Genomic DNA, 24,318 nt, shown 5'->3' on the forward strand with positions numbered 1-24,318 from the left:
TGTGGAGGAGAATATATGGAATAATACGGCCTCAGCTCCTCCCACACCTAAGTCTCGAAAGGGTTTCCATAGTAAAAATATTTCTGAGGCTGGTGAATATAGCTTTACTTCCAGTGCATTAGATGGAAGTGATGCCGGTTATGAGTCTGCTGCCACTTACTCAGATTCTGAGTCCGAGAGTGACTCAGCCAAGCGGCCTCCAGACCGCTCGGGACATGCTCCCAATCGCCCAGTCCAGGCAGAGAAGCAGCAGCCTCCATCTTGTCACAGGTTAAGGATGGATTCTCTCAGTCGTTTCAAACAGGCCTGTGTCTCGTACAAGCTTACATCTCCGTACTGTAGAGAGTATCTTACAGACTGGAGTAAAAAGGCCCACTGGGCACCTCAAGATTTTCACAGGGTTGCTAAGACGTGCTTAAGCCGTTCTCAGTACTTGGAATGGAGAATGTGGCTCAGCAAGGAGGCCAAGGCAAAGCTTCAAGGCCTACGCCATTCTGGACAAAACTTTTCAGGGATTGAGTTGACTTGTGAGATGTTAACTGGTGAAGGGAAATGGCGCGACCTAGAAAGGCAAGTCACCTTGCCTCGTGCTGTTCTTGCTTATGTCCGTGATGGAGCCCTGCGTGCATGGGAGAAGGTTGATGCAGAAGCAGAATTTAAGGGAAGCTTTACAAAGATTGTCCAGAGAGCCTCAGAACCTTATGCAGACTTGTAGGAAGATTGATGGAAGCCATAGAAATGCAGGTTGAGGATAAGGAGACTCATGAGCTGTTGACTAAAGAATTGGCCTTGGAAAATGCTAATGAGGATTGCCAGGCCATTCTGGGCCCTATTATGGAGAAGGAAGACATATTCGGGTACTTGGAAGCATGCTGGAATGTTGGCTCTGCGAAACATAAGGTGCAGGTCTATGCCTTACAGAGACAAGCTCAGAAAAGATGTTTTAATTGTGGAAAACCAGGCCACTTTCGTAGAGATTGCAATGTGCCCCCAAGCCGTGCTACGAGAGTACGTCCTGGGCCCTGTCCCAGGTGTAAGAAGGGAAACCACTGGGCCAGAGACTGCAGAGCCAGACTTGCACCTCCCGGGCCCTGTCCCCCGTGTAAGAGGAAATCATTGGGCCAGAGATTGTCGCTTTAATTTTGATGTAGTGGGTGACCCCAACTCGGGACACCTGCAAGGGGGCCAGCCCCAGGCCCCGCAAAACCAGGGGATGTTCTCAGTTGCAGCCCCTTTCCCCAGTGTGGAGTTTGAGAGCTCCAATCAGTATAATCGCTGCAGGCAGGGATGGCAGGAAGCGCAGCCTATTTCCTGCCCCGATACAGTTACTACAACCCCTTTTCAGTATAGAACATTGCGGCCTTAAGCCCACCACCTCTGCATTTTCAGTGGACATATGGAATGTTAAATCAAATACAAAAAGGAGGTATTTTCTCAATTGAATGTAGCAGGAAAACTCCTCATTTGAGGAAAAGGCTATGTTTTTGTTTCAACAGGTAATAACCCCACTAAGAAACTTTGGATCCCTTTACTTCTTATCAGAAGCAGAATTCAACCACCTGATTTGGATCTCAGACCTCCAGAGTCTCACAACCCTTCAAATTCCAGCTCTGATTCATCGCCAAACTGATTTCAGCTGGAATTCACAAGGAAAGAAGAGGAGCCAGCGTTAGAGGACCTGCAGCAAAGGCCTCTAGCCCCTATTTTGCATATCATGAGGTCACATTAAGACCTTTCCTTATACCCCTCTTTTACAGGTTGTGGATTGGACAACACCAGGCCTCCATATTTTGAATTAACAATACTTTATTTTTACCCTTTCCTTGGAATTTACAGGTTCCTGAACGAGAAAGAAATGACTTTTAACAGGAACACCTTCTCATTTCTCTCTAGGATATCCATTTGTATTGGAGCTTCCCTCTGACTCTTTCTATTCACAGGCATGGAGACCAAACCCCAACTGTCAAAGCCTCTAATAACTTTAAAGTGTTTTTTCCAAACATAAGCTAGGTTGCACCTAGGACTGCTGAGGAACCAGACCAGAGAATAGCTGCATTCCTCTGCTGAAGTTCTCCTGCCAGAAGTTGTGGTGCTCCTGTTCCAGTGATCCCTGACTGATCCAGTTGGACTCCTAATAGCTGCTTTCCAGAGACTCATTGCTACTACCACTACTGCTGCTGTTACAAGGACAACTCTTCAGTTTTGATCCAGAAACTTCATTTCTTCAAACTTTGACTAAATGACTCTTATCATTGGTGACTCTTACCACCCCTGGACAGTGCAGGACAATTGGACTCTTTACTACAAGCACTGCTCTGGACCCAGGGTCGGACTGAAATCTTAGCACAACTAATAAGACTGTATTGTTATTTGAAATTGTGTTGTAATTTGGAATTGTTCCTCATTTTCAAATTTTGGTGTTTTTGTAAAAAGAAAAAGGGGGATATGTAGGATAACATAGCCTCAGTAGTTTAGGTTTATTGGGTTACTCCCGTTACAGTGCTCCTATTCCTCTTTGTTTATTTGTAGCTTCTTTCTTAGTGTTCTGTTGACTTGTAAATAATGTTTTTCTCTTCTCCTTGAGTCCTTTGCATAGTTTATTCAGAGCAAGTCCTTTTTGTATGGACACAGGAAGACTTAACAAATGTTATGCTTTTGTAACCTGGGAGTCATTTGACTCTACATGATATTTTCCTCCAGGGCATCTATTCTCTTGACCTAAGCCTCAGCTGCCCTTACTTCCTAGCACCCCCAAAGCACGGTCCCGACGTGGGACAAGAAGGACCCAGGGCAAGCGGTGAGTTGTGTGCTACCCTGGCATCGAGATGGGCCTGGCCAAAGTGCCTAATGCTTAACTATAAGTTAAGAGCTTGATCATGGACAAATGCTGTCATGATCCAAACAGTGATACTAGATTTGGACCCTGCTAGGGCTAGGAAAGACTAATCTGTCCTGAGTGCTGTAGTCTGAGATGAGGTGACCCCCGGAGAGCAATTCTAAAAGTTTTATGCATCTCTTGCTATGCCCATACAAAATGATTAATATTGTGAATGCTTATATGTTTGTTGGACAGAGAGGAGAAACACAACCATGGGATTTCATCCTTGGATGGGTCCTGCTGAAAGTGTATCTGTGCTAGAAAATAGGTGTTCTGCTAGTGTTATTGAACTTTTTGTGCCTAGCATTTTATTTTATGGTTAAAATCTGTTCTAAACAAAAAGGGGGGAGATGTTGGAATATTTCCCCTTTTCCAGCTGCCTTCTGGACTTTTGTCACAGAAACCTAGCTGATCTTTGACCCGCAGATCTAAGGTGCTAGCCTAGTCTTTGGGATGTAAATTTCAGGTGCTGTCTAGTTTGTAGTTGACATGTAGATTTCTTGCTGCAGCCCAGCCTGGTCTTTGGGATGTAAATCGAGTGCTTTCAGCCCAAAGAAGGCTTCAGCTTCGGTTTTGGTTTTGTATCTTGTTTCCAGGGGCAGATCCACAGGGCCAGATCCACTGAGAGAGATCAGGGAGAGACAGGTAGGAGGAGACAGAGAAGCCAGGGAGGCAGCAGTTGAGCAGTAGATCCAGAGAGAGGCCGGAGCTGGGAGTGCGGGAGATGAGAAAGTTTGAAGATTGAATAAACGGTAACTAATCAGCAACCAGCTTGGTCCTCGTTCTTCCTTCGCCTGTCCTTGACCACCGGTCGTCCCGATCCAGCCCACACACCACAGTTCCAGGACACCGAACTCGGGCGGTGAGACAGAGCCGCCTGGAGAGCCCGCGAGTGCACTCGCCCCTTGGCGAGCCTTAGTTTTTTACAATGTATGATTACCATGACAGTTTTGAGGATTTGAGTCTCTTGACTTCAGTTGCCTGAGGCTTGCGAATGAGCTCCAGAGTTTCTGAAGATAGGCATCTATTTGTGGCTTTCTCCCTCTCATCATTCTTCTCTCAGTCATAGAGGTGCTGAACCAGTAGATCATATTCCTTGTCGATGTTGTCAAGGATGGCATCTTCCCACATTGTCACAATAGTGCCAAAGAGCTCCCAGTTGGTGGTCATTCTGGGAGTTCTCTTAAACGGAAACTTTGAAGACCTTTCTCCCCTCTCTGTGAAGTAGAATTTTGAGTGAAGGAGACGGTTTTCTGATCTCCTTTGAAATTTTGGGAAAACAGTGACATCGGTAATGCAAAACTTTCAATTGAATATGATGTGGTCAATTTCATCGGGAGACTCCCATGTCCAGTTTTTAGATTCAGCCTTCAGGAAGTGTGAGTTACCATGGATGGTCTTGGTAGACATGATGAATTTAGACAGTCTCTCAGCCTGTTTAGGCCATGGGTACCAATATGGGGTTCTTCGGGAGACCTTCTCATTCCTATTTTGGCATGAAAATCACCAACAATGACCTTGTAGAAGGTGTGGTCTTCTTTATAGAACTTCTCTAGCTCCATGTAGAACTTCTCAATTACTTCCTCATCGGATTTGGATGTTGGTACATAGATGATGAACATAGAACCTGCAGGCATTGAGGCACATCTATTCAACCGTAATCATCTGAATCAGATTGTTAGGCATTTGAATGAGTCAATACTTATGGCCAAGTTCATATTGATAAAGACACTGATGGCACCAATGCCTCTGTTGTCTCATGTTCTGAGGAACAGTTCTTCTTCAGTGTTGAAAACTGCGTGTTGTGATCGATGTCGCCTTGTTCAGTCAGACCAATGATGTTGTAGTTGATCTTCTGTGCTTGCACCATTAGGTCCTGGATAGATGCTTCCGATTCCAGCATAGCTGCATTGAAAGTTCAGACACTCATTTTAGTCTATCTTTGTTTTGGCAGTCTAGTTCATCCCTGAGATTTTTTCAGCCTCTCCTTGCTCATCTTTCTTGACGCTGCTGTATTGAGGGCTCTTTGGGTGTCAGGCGAGTGAGCCCCATTGTTGTTACTGTTTTAGGCATATCGCATATGCCACGGGTAGCTTGCTAGGCACTCCTGTGCAGGAAGGGTACTCTCGGTAGCTTTTCGGGCTCTCAGAGAGGGTGGAGTCTTTTAGGGCGGCCTCCAATGGCCCTTAGAGGTGTTGGCATGGTTCACACTTTATTTGAACCCCATTAAATATGGTTCGGGAATTATGAAAAATGGGTATTAAGTGTCTTAGGGTATGTCAGGAGAGCGGCCTGGAGCGTGGCGGTGGCTGGGTAGTGGGTAGTGGTCAATTTCATCGGGAGACTCCCATGTCTATGAGTATCACAAGATATTTTATGGTGTTCAAAGTAGTAGGCAACCAATCTTAGAGAAAATACATATATATATATAGCACTGTACACTGTTGTCCCATTGTTCATCAATGTGCTCCAGGGGGTATGAGTAACGTCTCCATTGTGAGACTTGTTACTGTTTTTAGCATTGGAATATGCCATGGGTAACTTTTCAGGCTCTTCCTTGTTGGCAGGATTTTCTCAGTATCTCACCAGATTCTCCGAGAGGTATGGAAGAATCTAACCCAGGTGGGCTGCGTGCAAGGGAATCGCCCTACCTGGTGTGCGATTGCTCAGCTATATATATATATATATATATATATATATATATATATATATGTGTGTGTGTGTGTGTGTGTGTGTGTGTGTGTATAAACATATATATACATATATATACACACATATGTATATGTGTGTATACATTACAGATGTAAAAGCACACAAGGCTCAACCTTTAAAAACACTTAATGATCTCTTATAGAAGGTCTGAATGGTCCCTGTCAAAATAGAACAATTTTCACTCCCTTTTCTCTAAAGATTCTTTTGTGTAGCATTTTCAGCAGTTTTTCTCTTTTTTTTTTCATAACTAGCAATACAGAATGTATTATATTGTTCTGCTTTGGGGCAGGCATTGGGGTTCAGGATGGAAAGATCTGAAACATGCTGATGGGAAGGTGTAATGGCGGTGAGATTTGTGTTTGGATATTAAATGTAATCAAATTTTGTTAACTACATAATCGATATAATATCAGAAAGAAAAAGAAAAAAAATTTTGTTCCTTTCAGTAATTTGAAGGAAACTGAAGGATACCACAGTAAGAAATTCCATCAGAAGAAGAAACACAAATTTGAAATCTCATTCATATGGAATACGTAAATAATTAATGAACTAGAGGCCATAGACAAGGAATATTTAAAAGGAACTATAGAACTCTGATTTACCATCCCTCTCCTGAAAGAAAACAATGATTTCCATTATATATCTCTGTAGAAACTAAGTGCATTTAAGTTTTGTAACGATCAATTGAGTCTTTATAATTTTAAGACATTAAAATCTTACCATGTGGAGCTGAAGTTTCACATAGCATCTCTTTTAGTCTCAACTAATATTTGGAATAATCCTTATGTTTTGTTTGAAGATTAGTTCTATTTAGGTGAATGGACAATTGGTTTAGTAAAATTTGTAGTATTTATGTTAAAATAAATAAAGTATGACTTTCTCATTTAATTTTTGAGTGATTCCTGAGTTTAGTCATTATTAAACTCTGAACATCAGGCTGTGGGCAAAAGACCAAAAAGAAAAATATAATCTCATGTATCCTATATTATAGTGAGGCAAATTAATGGCCATGATAGTTAAAACAGAAAAAAAATTCTTGCAAACAAATTTTTTTAAAATGGGTTGGTCATGTTCCCAGACACTCAATTATACTATAAAGTTACAGTTACCAAAACTGTGGTTCTAGAATAAAAACAGAGAGACCAGCAGGATATAATCAAGATCTCAGCGGTAAATTCACATATTTATCAGAGTTAATTTTCAAAAGAGGGACTAGTAACATTAAACTTTTTTTCTACCACATTTAACTGGGAATAAACTCCAGATAAATTCATTTTAAAGCATTGAGAAGAAAAAAACGTTTTATTGTCTAATAAAAGTATATAGTATTTTTAAAGTTCTGCAGGATGAAAATCATAAACAAAGAATAATAGATGTTATTAATTTAATACATACACCTTATGAAAATGTCAAGCTTATATTATTATTAAAGAAACATGAAATGGCACACTACTAGCTATATTTCACATTACAGATTGATTATGGAGCCTTATCTCAGAATTTTACCCTATCATTTTAATGAGCACGTAGATGTTTTATCCTTTATCAGAAAAACTATATTACATCTCCAAGTCACAAATCTTTTATTTCTGAAGATAATAAAGGGATCTTCAAATAGAAATACAAGCACAGATACCTATATGCTTTAAAAATATAATTGCTCAGGGACAAAACATTTTGCCAACACTTAAACCAAAACAATTAAAAGTTCTTGATATCATACAGGTGGAAAATTCCCAACCACGGGGACAATTGAGATGCAATTCTGTAGGTTCATGATGTCTCAGGGAAACATCCCTCAATTCCAGTGGGAAATCAATTGAAAAGGAAAATTTAATTTATTATTCCCTCCTTCCCCAAACCATGTTTAAAACAGTGCAGCACAAGCAGTAGGCAACATTCTCTGCATCTTCAACTAGAGTGGCTCTTCCTCCATCTCTCTGATGAAGAAATAAGATGTGGACCCAACAGGTACTTGTTGTTCAGTTCATCGAATATTAGAGACTTCCAGGACCAGAGCAATCAATAGACTGAAACATGGTAGGATTCATAATTACACTTTTTTTTTTAAGGAAGAATTTCAAATTGAAAATTAGGATTTAAAATTATAGATAGTATTATCCAACAATCAAGTTTAATAGAATTTTACTCTCTAAAATTAGGATGTAACCATGAAATACTACAGCTTAAATGCACACTGGGCTACTCACATGACCTTTCTGTCTCAGGATTTTCACTTTAAATAGAGATTATGATCTTTATAAACTCAAGGAAAACCTAGTGACATAATAACATTTAGCATCAATAAGACCACATTCGATATGCTTTAACCACTTAATAAGTATTTCATATAAGAAGGAAAACTTTTGGTGGAGTGATTGAAATCACTGTTATTTCAAAACCTTAAACCTGTTTTCTATATTTTGTTCATTTTCAAGTTCATTGCAAGTTAGGTAAAATGTAACATTTATCACTTTGCCTTTGTCTCAGCTGTTCTTTTGCTTTCTGGATTTTTCATGTCACAGGAATCCAAAAATATCTCTCGCTACAGTGATGTTTGCACTGGAGCGATACCACAGCGGGTAGGGTGTTTGCCTTGCATGCAGTCAACCCAGTTTCAATTCCTTGGTCCCTCTCAGAGAGCCAGGCAAGCTACCAAAAATATCCTGCCAGTACAGGAGAGCCAGGCAGGCTACTAAAAATATCCTGCCAGTACAGGAGAGCCAGGCAAGCTACAGTGGCATATTCATTATGCCAAAAACAGTAACAACAAGTTTCACAATGGAGACACTATTGGTGCCCACTTGAGCAAATGGATGAAAAATGGGAATACAGTGACAGTGATAGATCATAGGGAATAGAAACATAATTAGAATTCCAAAAAAATTCCTTGTGGAATGTTTGTGATATTTAAAACTTTAGCACAAGATTTTATGTTTAGCATAGGACAAGCACGCTAGTTTCAGCTCTGCAAAATTGTTTTACCAGGTAGAAAATTAGATGATTCATAAGCACTATATCCTTCCTTTGAATATTTTGGGGAAGGAATATATGAATTTTAGGTTAATCATGTGATTAAGAACATTTTATATCATTCTCGGCTAAGTGATAGTACAGCAGGTAAGATGCATGTCTTTAACACAGCCAACACTGGTTACATCCAGGCATCCAAACTGGTGCTAGAGAGTTCCCCCAGGATTGAGTCCTGGCACAGAGCCATGGATATCTAAGTGCTGAACACTGCTGAATGTGGTCCCTAAACCAAATAAACTTGATCACCTGGTATAGAGATCTATATTATTGATTATATAATATATTTATTTAATTATATTATTATGTGTGCATTGCTACATACATTGCTTAATAAAAATGATGACTTCAATATTTAACAATATCTTCTGACTTATGTATACTAAACACTAAATATGCGTAAGAATATTTTTTGACTCTTGAGGATTGGGCAGTTAAAAATATGTTACCACTCGTTAGAATAGAACACCAAGACTAAGGGTTTCTTCAATGTCATATGCTAATCAGCAAACAAATAAATAATACAATAATTAATTTGAATTAATTATTATAGGGATTAAAGTCTCACTTGATTAATTTAATAGAATAAGAATATTTGTAAAACTATGACATGAAAACTAATGTCATGCTTGTGAATGAATTGTCTGATTTTTTTCACACCATTACATTTTTTTACTACTATATATATCTTTTCTATTTGAAACTCAGTTACCCAGTGTCCAGCACTTTTGTCAGTTGCCTTGGTTCTGAACTGTTATCCATTTTATAGCCTTCTCTTCTCTTTTGACACTAGAATAAAATGATTTTTTTCCCTCTCAATATTAGTTTGACTCATAGAACAATGTTATATTTTATTTATATACTTGCTGTCTTGGAGAAAATTGTAGCAAGATACAGAGGTCATTTTGCAGGCATTGCTTAAATGAATTAAAGTTGAAAAAATTCAGAATGGGTAGACTTTTTTATCAATGATTTGAGTTTGGGGGAGTTCATTTTATATTATATTTATATTTTATAGTTTTAGAATAAATTTTATTTGTACTGTAAGCCTCACAGTCTCCTATATATTCAATAAAGAGCAAATTCATATGTCAGTATCATAAAATCTGTGATTGTTTCTGTATTAAATGCAGCTGAGGATATAGCTGTTGTCCACAGTTGTAGCTGGAAATGAACTGAGAAATTGGAATAAGTGAAATAATAATTGAAATAATTCTCTGAAGGATAAAAGGAAAATATTTCTGTGGACAAAAATGGCTGACTATCTACATGAGAAACAATAGTAACTTCAACCAGTAAAGGCACAGTATCATAAGCTACACTTTTGTGTAGTCCTGGTAGAAAAATAATTGGAACTAATCCTTGACATAATCTGCTGATACATTCAGGTAATTGGTGAACACATGTACTATGCAAGAGATTAAATTTTAAATATTTATATCTAAGGAAATTGTACTAAATCAAATTAGAGCACATCTTATATGTAATTAATAAGTAGTGAGTAAAAACTCATGATTCAGCTATACTCAACATATTGCTCTATTTCTTACTATGTTGTTTTGTTACATCTTTAACCATCATATGTGTATTAGAAACAGAAAAGCCATCCATTCTCTGAATTTCTTCCTGGGAAATAAAGATTCTTTTTACTTTCTTGGTTAATCCAATAGGCAAGAACTGGCTATGTAACGAATGCAAAGGTCTAGGTTTAAATTCCAGATCAACATCTATTATTTGTTTGAAATAATACTTTAAGTGATAATTATCCACAGTTAAATATGTGTAAGAGATATAGGATTGGTAATTTACTAGGCAAGAATGCTTCGATACTTATCTTACTGATATTATTGAACTTACAAATGAGGTCAGCACTTGATAGTAGTATTATTTTAAATAGGTTCATTTTAAGTTTTAAATAAAACAGTGTGTAATTCATGCAAAGATTTTGTTTTAATTTAATTAAATTTTATTTTATTTGAAATACCACTGATTATAACCCTTCATGATGGGATTTTATGCATAACATAACCCTCACTAACCTTCCCCTCACCCCACATGCCATGTCCACTTCCTTCTCACCAGTTGTCCAGTGTCAACCCCTTCCTAGCTAATTCCTCTCTGCCCCTTCCACTTGCTTTCTCCATCGGTGGCCCACTACCAATGATCGATTCTCATTTTATCCCATTGAGTATTTTTTATACCTCCACAGTGCTTCTTTATATCCCGTATATAAGACAAATAATTGAGTCAGTCCTTTCTCTTTTGAGTTACTTCACTCAACATGATACCGTCCAGATCCATCATGTAGCAGCAAATTTCATGCTTTCATCTTTTCTCATAATTCCATTATGTATACGTCCTATGATTTCTTTATGTAGTCATCTGTTCTTGGACAGTGAGTTGTTTCCAGAAGTTGGTTATTGTGAATTTGGCTGAAATGAACAGATATAGAAGGGCAAATCTTCTCAATCTGGTTTTTATTTTTTGTTTTGGGATAGATGTCAAGAACTGGAGTTGCTGGATCATATAGGAGACTGATCCGTTATTTTTTAAAGAGTGTCTGCTGTATTGTTTCCCAAAAATGCTGGACCAGAAATGTTCCTACTAACAGTGAGTTTTTTTCTCACATCAACAACATTTTTGTTTATTTTTGGGAGTAGGTTCTGGTTCTTTTTTAATGGTGTGTATTGAAATTCAAGTAGAAACACAGCACATTAGATGACAAATGAAGATCAGAAAATACTAAACTCAAAAAACAAAAATAACATAGAAGACTGAACTAGCCACAAACAGCTTAGTAAATCTTTAGACAAGGACTTAACACTTAACCTGTCCATGAGAAGATATAATCACTTTCACATAAAAATTGATTTTTATAAAAACATTAATTTTGTTATTAGAAATTTGTTATCTAATCAATTTTAACTCTAGAATTGTTGGACCGTTGATGATTCTTTAATATTTAAAATAAATATATAAATTTGATAAATTAAAGTTAGGAAATACTTGTTACTGAATTTATCTAGGACTGGAATTCTTGGAGAGGCGGGAACAGGTTGATTTCAATTTCATCAGTAGTTACTGATGACAAGGCCTTCCACTGAGTTTTCATGTCCTGTAATCTCTTTCATCTCCCACTTCTGTTTATAGTTTCAACTGTCTGTTTTCATGCTTTCTTAATCTTGCACCACTGTTTCTTGGAGTTCATTAATGATCGTCAACATATTCTAGCTATAATCCTTATGAGAGAGGTTCCACTTCTGATTGAGTTGTCCAGGCTACTATCTTAATTTTGAAAGTGTGGTGGTATTTCTATGATGCTTATGCCTTGTGTCTGTTGCCATCTAGATTTGTCTTTCAAATTCATCACCTATGCTCTCCTTCCATGGCACTCTCTAGGGTAGCCAGAGAATTAATAAACTCAGTTGTCCTAGAAAGTCTCTTGCCTGCACACTTGGCTGTCTTCCCTGGGGCCCCTCTGAGGGGATGGGCACCAGCTTCCCTCCCCACCCCGAACAGAGCTCCCGGCAGCCGAAGACCACCAGAACCTAGCCACAGCCATGTGTGAGGCTCCTCTCCACATGTTCAGACTTGTAGTCTACTTTTCCCTCTGGGAAAAAAGGGCAAGCTTCTGAGGTTCCTGCCTACTTGGGACAGGCTTGCAAGCTCCCCATGGTGTATTCATATGCTAAATCCAGTAACAAGCTGGATCTCATTCCCCTGACCCTGAAAGAGTCTCCAGTGGGACATCATTGGGAGGGCCAAGTTGAGACAGACCTCTAATATCTCAGGAAAAGGACTAATGGAGATTTACTGAGCCCGCTCGAGAAATCGACGATTAACGGGGATTTCGTGATTCGTGATTCATGAATCTACAGAGTTACTTCCCTGTTGGAACTATTCCAACATCTTTGGTTGTCACTCAGCAGTTGTTTAGAATTTTGTGTAAGGATTTCAGGAAGACTTTTAGTGTCTTTGGCTATGTCACTACTTCAGCTGTAGTTTAGGTTTCTCCTATTTCTTACTGCCATGGTTACCTTCGATCATTTTTTTTTTTGTGGAAATAGGAGATAGAATCTAGTATCAAGCTAATGATAGAGTTATTTTGATAGGGTACGAGGCTGCCAAACCACTCCAGAACAAGTTCAATGAAAATGTCCCATTTGTCCGCTTGCAATATGCAGGTGTAAAGAAGTACTGTGTAACTCTAAAAGCGACCTCAATTTCTGTGGGTTGTGTGGATTCCAGCAGGACAATGGTTTTTTTACACCATTTTATATAACAGCTTTGGAGTCGAAAGAGAGGTTCCTGACCTACGTATAAGTCAGTGTACGGGTTCTTCTGGATTGAGAGGTCTCACCTGTTTTGTAATGTGCTTTGTATATTTATAGAACTCAACATTTTTAATAGAAGTTCCCTCTCATATGGCCTGATTAATTTATCTTAAAGTTCCTATCACTTCAGACTAATCCAGAAATTGTTTGTGAAAATTGTGATTTTAAAAGGTCACTGACATCTTTGTCCATTTGTGGATAAAAAATTCTTCTGATCAGGGACATCTCACATGTGTTTGCCTATGATTACAACTTGATGCTCAACATGACAAGTAAATTGATGTCCTGATGCCTGAGAACTAAGATATGGCTTCAAATTCTCCTTTAACAACTTTCTCTAGAATACCATGACTAAGTCATCTATGATGGGAACTGAAATAAAATAGGTTCCCAATCCTCTCACATCTGGGTTTGTTCCTCTAGGGATGCTTTCTCTCGAGTACTATTTTATATCTTAAAAAGTGAATTATCCTGATCTTAAATGATTGTTTTGCAGAACATTCTGGGATATTTTTATTTTGGTTTCAAAATTAAAAGACGCACAGAATCGAAAGAACCACATGGAAGAACAAAATTGTGAGTGCCTGTAATAATAAACGTATCTGATGTAATCTTGTCAGTTTTATTGCAGGCTGTGATGGTCTGTGTGGCAACTGTGAGTGTTTTCCGGGAAATCATGGAAAATCAAAGCTTTGTCACCGAGTTTGTCTTCCTGGGATTTTCACAGAATCCAGATGTTCAGAAAATTGTATTTGTCATATTTTTGTTTGTCTACATTACAGCTATCTGTAGCAACTTGCTGATTGTGGCAGCCATCATCAGCAATCCAGCACTTGTGGGCTCCCCTATGTACTTCTTCCTGGTTTTTCTATCGTTCCTGGATGCATGTTTTATCTCATCGATTGCCCCTAAAATGATCATAGACTGTCTCTATGACAAGAAAACCATCTCCTATGGAGGTTGTATGATGCAGATATTTGCTCTACACATGTTTTCTGGAGCAGAGGTGATTGTCCTCACAGCCATGGCCTATGACAGGTATGTGGCCATCTGCAAACCCTTGCACTACACTTCTATCATGAACCCAAAGCTCTGTGGCATTCTGATTGGAGTAGCCTGGGCAGGGGGTTTTCTGCATTCCATTATACAGATTCTTTTTACTGTACAACTTCCTTTCTGTGGTCCTAATGTTATTGATCACTTTAATTGTGAATTGTACCCATTATTGAAGCTTGCCTGCACTGATACCTATGCCTTTGGACTTATGATAGTGGCCAACAGTGGATTCTTTTGCATCCTAATCTTCTCCATGTTGCTTGTGTCCTATGGGGTCATCTTGTTCTCCCTGAGAAACCACAGCGCTGAAGGACAGAGGAAAGCCCTCTCCACCTGTGGAACTCATATTGCCGTTGTGGTTTTGTTCTTTATTCCATGTATATTTGAGTATGCGCGGCCTCCAGTTTCTTTCTCCTTTGACAAAATCGTGGCAATATTCAACACTATCCTAAGCCCTTTACTCAATCCTTTGATTTATGCTTTCAGAAATAAGGAGGTGAAAAATGCAATTGGCAAACTGTGCAGCCGGTTAATGATTGTTTCTGTTGAAAAATAAAGTCTTAATGTTTGAAAAAAAGTTAAATGTAACTTTATTGCATCAGATTGATCTCTTAGTGCAAAGTGAGGAACAAACTCTCAGGCCTTTCACATGTAATGCCCCTAGCCTGAAATCACACAAAATGTAAAAAAAAAAATTATAAATTAAATTATTCTGAAAAAGTTCTCGACTGATTTAAGGCATTATATTTCTTGAAATGCCAATTAAATTTCTTTCCTGAAATTTGAAAGAAACATTAGACTTCTGAGACAGAAAACACTTCTTGTCTGGCACCACATTCCCAATTTCTTTGCAGGTGCATTGATTTTAGTTCTCCATGTTCTATATTAACTGTAAATAATGAGCTTTATTACAGTGTGAGTGAGTTAAATTCATACATATATATATTTTTATCTATATATATATATACTTATTATCTTTGATGCATTCAGATGAGTCAGATTGTATCTATTGTTTGGTGTGATTTTAGACTAAGAATGTTATATAATTCATCTTTTAAATCAGTTACTTCTCTGTGAATTCATTATTACCCAAAGTTCCCTTTTTTGTGATAAGAAAGCTTTGTTGAAATATTCTTGCATAATAATTAGTTCATTTTCATAGGATCTAAGCATGGTGAATTTATAGGGCCTATTGTATGGTAAATTACCTCATCCTGCTGTTTTTTTTTTAAATGTTGTATTATCACTGTATCACTGTAATCCCCTTGATCATTGATTTGCTCAGCAGGTACCAGTAACGTGTCCATTCTTCCTAGCTCTGTATATTTAGTACCCTCGCTTTTCTCGATTTTCTCCAGTGGAGTAGCAATGAAGGCTCTTTAAAGGTAAGGGGAATGAGACCCTTCATTTCTACTGTACTTGCCATGCGAAATACACCATGGAGAGCTTGCCAGGCTCTTGCTTGACCACAGAATGCTCTAGGTACCTTACAAGTTCTCTCTTCTTAAAAAAAAAATTAAATTTTATTAAATCATAGAAGAAAATGTAGGCAAAACTCTGCATGACATTGAACCTAAAAGCATCTTTAAGGACAAAACAGCACTGACCATGCAAGTGGAAGCAAACATAAACAAATGGGACTACATCAGACTAAGAAGCTTCTGCACTTCAAAAGAAACAGTGACCAAGTTCTCTGAGAGGGAGAGCTAGGCAATAAGATGTCAGAGGACTGCTATTTATTCAGTCATTGATTAAACTGATTGAATTGGGCATGAACTCCACATTACTTTTTTTGGTCAGTATATTAAATTTATTTTTTTTATTCACTTGTATCACTTATATTCCTGTTGATCTTTGATTTTCTTTTTCTTTAATTTTTTTTTATTGAATCACCATGTGGAAAATTACAATGCTTTCAGGCTTAAGTCTTAGTCATAAAATGCTGAAACAACCACCCCTTCACCAGTGCCCATATCCCACCACCGAAGACAAAAAGAAAAAACCCACAGTACACCTCCCATCCCGCCCACCCCCCCCTGCCTTGTAACTGATAAATTTCACTTTACTTTCCATTCACCCTGATTACCTTCAATAATATTTCAACACAAACCTCACCATTATCATTCGGAGCACCCCACTAGAGTCAGACCTGCTGTGAAGAGAAAGGAGATCCCGAGGCTGCAGTAGCGGCCAGGCGGTTTTGTATTTCTGTACTTGAACAACTAAATGCAGGGAGATTTCTTCCGGATCATTGCAAGCTGGTAAACCCCATCTGTGGTCGTCATAAAATGGCGGTCCCCTCGCCCTTCATCCCCGGGAAGGGACAGGCGAGAGAGAGAGAGAGAGAGAGCAATACCTTTCCCCTCCTGGGCGGGCATGGGGTCACGGCTTAATTCTCTGGCTGGAGACATTCTGCAAGGAGCAGTCCATGTTGAAGTTGGTTTGCTGGGTGGGTCTGGATTCACGCTCGCTCATGCAGCTGTGGATGAGCCACACAGGCGTGGGGCCCCCGGGGTCACATCTTGGCAGCCGATCTTTGATTTTCTTGCGTGGGCGCCAGTAACGTCTCCATTTGTCCCTGTCGCAAGCTACTGTAGCCCAATGATACCTGCTCGCTCCAGGAACAAGAAGAGCCTCAACTCGTTCATTCAGAGATTTGACGAAGAAATCTGACCATCTAGTTGGTGGGCGGTCACGAAGTTTTCTGACATCCCTTAGAATCCAGTTGGTAGCATGTCTAGTCCAATGGTCGTCTCTGAATCGCATACATGACCTGCCCATCTGATTTTTGATGCCTTTGCAAATGAGACAGCATCCCTGATTTTTGACTAGACGTCAGAGCTCCGGATTCCTTCTCTCACTTGAGTGAGCCATGATATTCCCAGCATAGCTCTTTTGATTCCTCTTTGGGATACCCTAATAGCATTCTCATCCTGTTTGCGTAAGGCCCAGGTCTCTGAGGCATATGTTTGTGCAGGAAGAATGGTGGAATCGAAAAGACATGCCCGGAGTCAGAGGTTCTTCATTCTCTTAACCACCTCTTCTATGCTCTTGAATGCATTCCACGCTGCTCTTTTTCTCCTGCGCAGTTCTGGCACCAAGTTGTTCCTCATGTTGGGTTCTCGACCCAGGTACACATAGCTGCTGCTATTGGAGATGTTCATTCCATTGTGAGCAAATGGAGCATCAGGAACCAGTTCATTTTTCATGAACATCGTCTTGTTGAGATTCAGCTGCAATCCGAGTTTTCCACACTCGAGGTCAAAGTCCGTCAGCATTTGTGCCACTTGGCTAATGTTTGGCTTTATGAGAATGATGTCATCAGGGAAGCGGAGGTGGTGTAACTGCCGACCATCTGTCTTCACTCCCATAACTTCCTATTCTAATCGTTGCATGATGTTCTCAAGGCCGGCACTGAAGAGTTTTGGTGAAATGGTATCACCCTGCAGCACCCCTTTCTTTTCATCAATGATTTTTTTAATTTTTAAATCATTATATCTTCATTATTATTAGTTTTTGAATCACCATGATATAGTTACAAAGCTTCCCTGTTTGAGTTTCAGTCATGACAATTGATCACCCAAACCTCCACCAGTGCACATTTTCCACCGCCAAAGCCTCAAGTATCCCCCCACCCCCCCGCCCCGTCCATCCAGCCTCTATGGCAGAAAATCTCCCCCATACTTTATTTTGTATTGTTATAAATAGCATAAATTGTTGCTTTGACGCAAGTTTGGCCACCCTCTCCTGTAAGTACTGTTTTTTGAAATCTCTGCAGCTAGCTGCTCAGTTTGAAGATGCTTTTGTGTGTCTTTGGATTATGGTCATTTAGGAGCATATACAGCAGCTAGAGGCAGTTTGTGGGTGTGACGTACAGGTCCCATAATCATGTCTTTTCATTGTGGAGAATGAAGTAGTGTGAATTTTATTTCATAATCACCCTCACATTTTGCTCTCATCTTGTTCCTTTTTGATGTGTATTCAGATGCATTTATTCTCAAAATGAAAAAGTAGCAGTGTATTTTATTCAAGGGCTACTTACTCAACCTTTTGATTCAGAGTCAGATAAGTGTAAAAAAGGAAAGCACCATTAGAATTATTAATTTCCAAACATACAATGTGGATTTTCTTTCCTCTATTTTACATAAAGAGTTGGCATTTTCCATTGAATTAAGGACAATATTTTGGGCATTATCATTGTTTGAGCAACATATGCATATCTAAACATTTTTTATTCTTAACTCCTTATAAAATATTGACTAATAAAACCTATAACACTATTTTTAGATTTGTGTTATAATTGCAAATTAATACATTGAGAGTAAAGAGGGCTATATTGCAATTAAATTTTCTAGTAGGCACGGAATACATGGAGCATACTTCATAGTAAACCACATCACTATTGTAGATATTTATCAAAGTGAAATTCAAAGCTTAGGAATATAAAACAAATGATATTAAAAATTTTTGATAAAACGATAAACAGAGCTTTAGCATAGAATTCGAAATCAAGATGAATAGAAAAATTTCTAGTCAATCTTCCTGATAAGTATTTAAACTAAAAAACAATAGGAACTGTCGATTAAATTTTATACACTTTATACAGTGATTAGCATTTCTCTAGATGATTTTTTGTTGTTGGAGGGGTTCAAATGGCAAAGCTTATGAAACACTTCTGGCTTTGCACTCAGGAATTATTCCTAGTGATAATTGGGAGAACCATATCGTACCATATACTAGGAATTGATTGAAGTGTTGTCAGCCTCTTTTATGACAAGATCCCTACTTGCTGTACTATCTCTCTGGTTCTTTCTAGAAACATTCTTACCTGAAGACAAAGGCAATAACAATAACCAGAGAAGGTGCAAACATCTATTTAATGATATTTTTGATAGAATTTCAAAAAATTTTGTATTAGTTTCATTAGTTGAACCTTCTTCCATTATTGCTACTAATGAAACTAGAAATAGCATTTGGTTTACTAAAGGAAAAGTTTTATTTTATTTATTTATTTATTTATTTTTAATAAAAGTTTTATTTTATTGAATCACCATGTGTAAAATTGCAATGTTTTCTGGCTTAAGTCTCAGTTATACAATGCTGAAGCAACCATCCCTTCATTAGTCCCCATATTCCACCACGAAAAATCAAAACGAAACAAAACAAAACACAAACACAAAATCCCAGTACACCTCCAATCCAGCCCCTCTACACCCCTTTCATAATCACATTTAAAAGGTGCCTATAAAGACGGCAGGCCAGGCTGGGGTAGGTACATAGGAGAGGAAATCTGGGCAGATGATGGATGGAAGTTGACATTGGTGGTGGGCTTGGTGACAGAACAATGTGTGTCAAAAACCCAGTTATGAATACACTTGCAATCAAGTTGCTATAAGAAAATAAAATTTTGAAAAGAAAAGATTTTTATAGTTTTTTGATAAGTTTAGTATTAGTTCTATTGTTGCCATTCAAGTATGGCACATTTCAAAATGGAATTTAAAATATTATTTAATGACAGTGAGTTACAGTTACAAATCTTTCATGATTGGGTTTCAGTCATCTAAAATTGAACAGCCATCCCTCCACCAGTGTACATTTTCCACCACCAATGTTACAAATTTCCGTCCTGCCATCCCCACCCCAATATACCTCCTGCATCTGTGGCAGGTATCTTCCTTCTAATTAACAGTCTACGTTTGGGAATTACAGTTTTCAATATAGATATTGAAAAGCTGTCATGTTTGATCCTTTATCTACTATCAGCACACATCTCCCATCCAAGAGATCCCTCCAACTTAGTAGTCCCTTTTCCATCCCAACTGCCTCTTCCCCCAGCACATTTGCTGGGTTCCAAACCGCAAGCTGATTCTCTTCGCTCTTATCTTGCTGTCTTAAGGTGTTGGTGTCATATTATGCTGTTTTATATTCCACATATGAGTGCAGTCATTCTATGTCTGTCTCTCTCTTTCTGACTCATTTAACTTAGCATGATAATCTCCATGTCCATCCACTTATAGGCAAATTTTATGACATCATATTTTCGAACTCTCTCACTGTTAGCATTGTTGTCCCATTGTTCATCTATTTGCTTTAGTGGGTACCAGTAACATCTCCATTGTGAGGGTTGTCACTTTTTTTTTTTAGCATATCAAGTATGCCACGGGTAGCTTCTCACTCTCTACCATGTGGCTGGGATACTCTCTTGGTAGCTTGCCAGGCTCTCCAAGAGGGATGGAGGAGTCTAACCTGGGCCGACCCCATGCAAGACCAATGCCCTACCCACTGTATTATTGCTCCAGTATTTCCTGATAGCTGCATAGTATTCCACTGTGTAGATGTACCAAAGTTTCTTTAACAAGTCATCTGCTCTCAGGTACTTGGGTTGTTTTCAAATGCTGGCTATTGTCAAAAGTGCTACAATAAAATTATATCCAAACATATTTTTAAATAAAACTCAATTTACTTGTGTGAGTAAAATTTAACAGTATATATGTTTTATATAAATAGCTTAATGTTCTTAGGGTTAGTAAATATAATTTCCATGCACATTTCTTATTTTTTGTTTTATTTTAATTGTTTATTTTATTGTTTTCCTTTTAATTGAATTTATTGTTTTATTTTCTTTTTAAATTAAAGCACAATTCTTTACAAAATTATTTATAGTTGAGTTTTAGAAATACATCATTGCAGCTCTGATGCTACCACCAGTTTTAACTTTCCTCCATCAATTTTTCCAAGTCCCTTCCATATCACCCACACCCCTCTTGCCTGCCTTTCCAACAGGTACCTTCCTTGTCAATGTTGTCAAGGATGGCATCTTCCCACGTTGTCACAATAGTGCCAAAGAACTTCCAGACAGTGGTCATTCTGGGAGTTCTCTTAAACGTAAACTTTGAAGACCTTTCTCCCCTCTCTGTGAAGTAGAATTTTGAGTGAAGGAGATGATTCTGATCTCCTTTGAAATTTTGGGAAAAAAGTCAGGAAAAACCTCGATTGAATATGATGTGGTCAATTTCATTATGTAACTGTCCACCGGGAGACTCTATTGTCCAGCTTTTAGATTCAGCTGTCTGGAATTGTGAGTTACCATGGATAGTCTTGGACGGCATGATGAACTCAGATAGTTTGTCACCCTGTTTGTTCCATGTTAGGCCATGGGTCCCAATATGGATTTCTTTGAGTGACCTACTCAGTCCTATCTTGGCATGAAAATCACCAACAATGATCTTGTAGAAGGTGTGGTCTTCTTTATAGAACTCCTCTAGATCCATGTAGAACTTCTCAATTTCCTCTTCATTGGAGTTGTATGTTGGTTAGTAGATAATGAAGATAGAAACTTTAGGCAGTGACCAACATCTAGTCAATCTTAATCAACTGATTCAGATTGTTAGGCATTCGAATGAATCAATGCTCATGGCCAGCTTCCTGTTGATAAGGACACCGATGCCACTAACCCTTCTGTTTTCTCATGTTCCGAGGAACAGTTCTTTTCCAGTGTCGAAAATTGGGTGTTGTGATCGATGTCTTCTTGTTCAGTAGGACCAATGATGTTGTACTCGATCTTCTGCGCTTGCACCATCAGGTCCTGGATAGATGCTTCCGATTCCAGCGTAGTTGCATTGAAAGTTCAGACACTCATTTTAGTCTATCTTTGTTTTGGCAGTCTAGTTCATCCCTGAGATTTTTTCAGCCTCTCCTTGCTCATCTTTCTTGATGCTGCTGTATTGAGGGCTCTTTGGGTGTCAGGCGAGTGAGCCCCATTGTTGTTACTGTTTTAGGCATATCGAATACGCCACAGGTAACTTGCTAGGCTCTGCCGTGCGGGGAGGGTACTCTTGGTAGCTTTCTGGGCTCCCAGAGAGCGTGGAAGCAGTTAGAGCGACCTCCAATTGCCCTTTGAGGTGTTTTCATGGTTCTCACTATATTTGAACCCCATCAAATAGGGTTTGGGAGTTATGGAAATGTGTATTAAGTGTATTAGGGTATGTCAGAAGAGCGAACTGGAGCATGGTGGTGGCTGGGTAGTGGAGGTATTTGGGGTTTGGCCGTGAGGTATTTATTTGGCTTTAGTAGGGTGGGGCGTCTGGATTAGATGCCACCCTAATGTGCCATATATTGGAGGAGGCAGACACAGGATCTTGTTTCCGGGACTGGTTGAGTCTGGAGTCCAAGGTCGCAAAGTTCTGCTTACCTGGCTCTGTGTGACTTCACTCGTCCATGATGTCCGGCCCGAGTGTCCAGAGTGCGGCCTGGAAAATTGAGGTGGCTGGGTAGCGGGTAGCGGTACTCCATGACTACCGCAAGATATTTATTTGATGGTGTTCAAAGTAGTAGGCAACCAATCTTAGAGATAATACATATATATAGTACTGTAGCACTGTTGTCCCATTGTTCATTAATTTGCTCCAGTGGGCAGGAGTAACGGCTCCATTGTGAGACTTGTTACTGTTTTTAGCATTGGAATATGCCATGGGTAACTTATCAGGCTCTTGCTTGTGGGCAGGATTTTCTCAGTAGCTTGCCTGGTTCTCTGAGAGGGATGGAGGAATCTAACCCAGGTGGGTTGCATGCAAGGCAAATGCCATACCTGCTGTGGTATTGCTCAGCTCATATATATATATATATATATATATATATATATATATATATATATGTATATATATACACATATGTATATGTGTGTATACATTACAAATGTAACAGCACACAAGGCACAACCTTTAAAAACACTTAGTCATCTGTTATAGAAGGTCTAATTGGTCCCTGTCAAAATAGAACAATTTTCATTCCCTTTCCTCTAAGGATCTTTTTGTGTAACATTTTCAGCAGATTTTCTTTTTTTTTTTTAATAACTAACAATACAGAATGTATTATTTTCGTTCTGCTTTGGGGCAGGCATTAGGGTTCAGGATGGAAAAATCTGAAACATGCTGATGGGAAGGTGTAATGGTGGTGGGATTGGTGTTTGAATATTAAATGTAAATCAAATGTTTTTAACTACCTAATCAATAAAATATCAGAAAGAAAAAAAAATTGTTCATTTCAGTAAATTGATGGAAACTGAAGGATACTACATTAAGAAATTCCATCAGAAGAAGAAACACAAATTTGAAATCTTATTCATATGAAATACATGAATTATAAATGAACTAGACGCAATAGACAAGGAATATTTAAAAGGAACTACAGAACTCTGATTTACCATCCCTCTCCTGAAAGAAAACTGATTTCCATTCTATTTCTCTGTAGAAACAAAGTGCATTTAAGTTTTGTAACGAAGAATTGAGTCTTTATAATTTTAAGACATTAAAATCTTACCATTTGGAGCTGAAGTTTCACATAGCATCTCTATTTTTTAGTCTAAACTAATATTTGGTATAATCCTTATGTTTTATTTGAAGATTAGTTTTATTTAGGTGAATGGACAATTGGTTTAGTAAAGTTTGTAGTATTTATGTTAAAATACATCAAGTATAACTTTCTCATTTTATTCTTGAGTTATTCCTGTTTAGGTCATTATTAAACTCTGAACATAAGGCTGTGGGCAAAAGACCAAAAATAAAAATATAATCTCATGTATCCTAAATAATAGTGAGGCAAATAAATGGCGATCATACTTAAAACAGAAAAATAATTCTTGGAAACAAATTTTTAAAAAATGGGTTGTTCATGTTCCCAGACATTAAATTATACTATAAAGTTACAGTTATCAAAACTGTGGTTCTAGAGTAAAAACAGAGAGACCAGCAGCATATAATCAAGATCCCAGAGGTAAATTCTCATATTTATCAGAGTTAATTTTCAAAAGAGGGACTAGGTGCATTAAACTTTAATTCTACCACATTTATCTGGGTATAAACACCAGATAAATTCATTATAAAGCATTGAGAAGAAAAATGTTTTATTGTCTAATAAAAGTATTTAGCATTTTTAACATTCTGCAGTATGAAAATCATAAACAAAGAATAATAGAGGTTATTAATTTAATACATACTCCTTATCAAAATATCTACCTTATATTATTATTAAATAAAAATGAAATGCCACACTACTACCTATATTTCACATTACAGATTTATTATGGAGCCTTATCTCAGAATATTAACCTATCATTTTTATGAGCACATAGAAGTTTTATCCTTTACCACAAAAACTATATTACATCCCCATGTCACAAATATTTTATTTCTGAAGGTAATAAAGGGATCTTCAAATTGAAATACAAGTACAGATAACTATATGCTGTAAAAATATAATTGTTCAGGGACAAAAGATTTTGCCAACAATTAAAGCAAAACAATTAAAAGT

The sequence above is a fragment of the Sorex araneus genome, chromosome 6 (assembly GCF_027595985.1).
Source record: "Sorex araneus isolate mSorAra2 chromosome 6, mSorAra2.pri, whole genome shotgun sequence".
In the NCBI taxonomy this organism is placed as follows: Eukaryota; Metazoa; Chordata; class Mammalia; order Eulipotyphla; family Soricidae; genus Sorex; species Sorex araneus.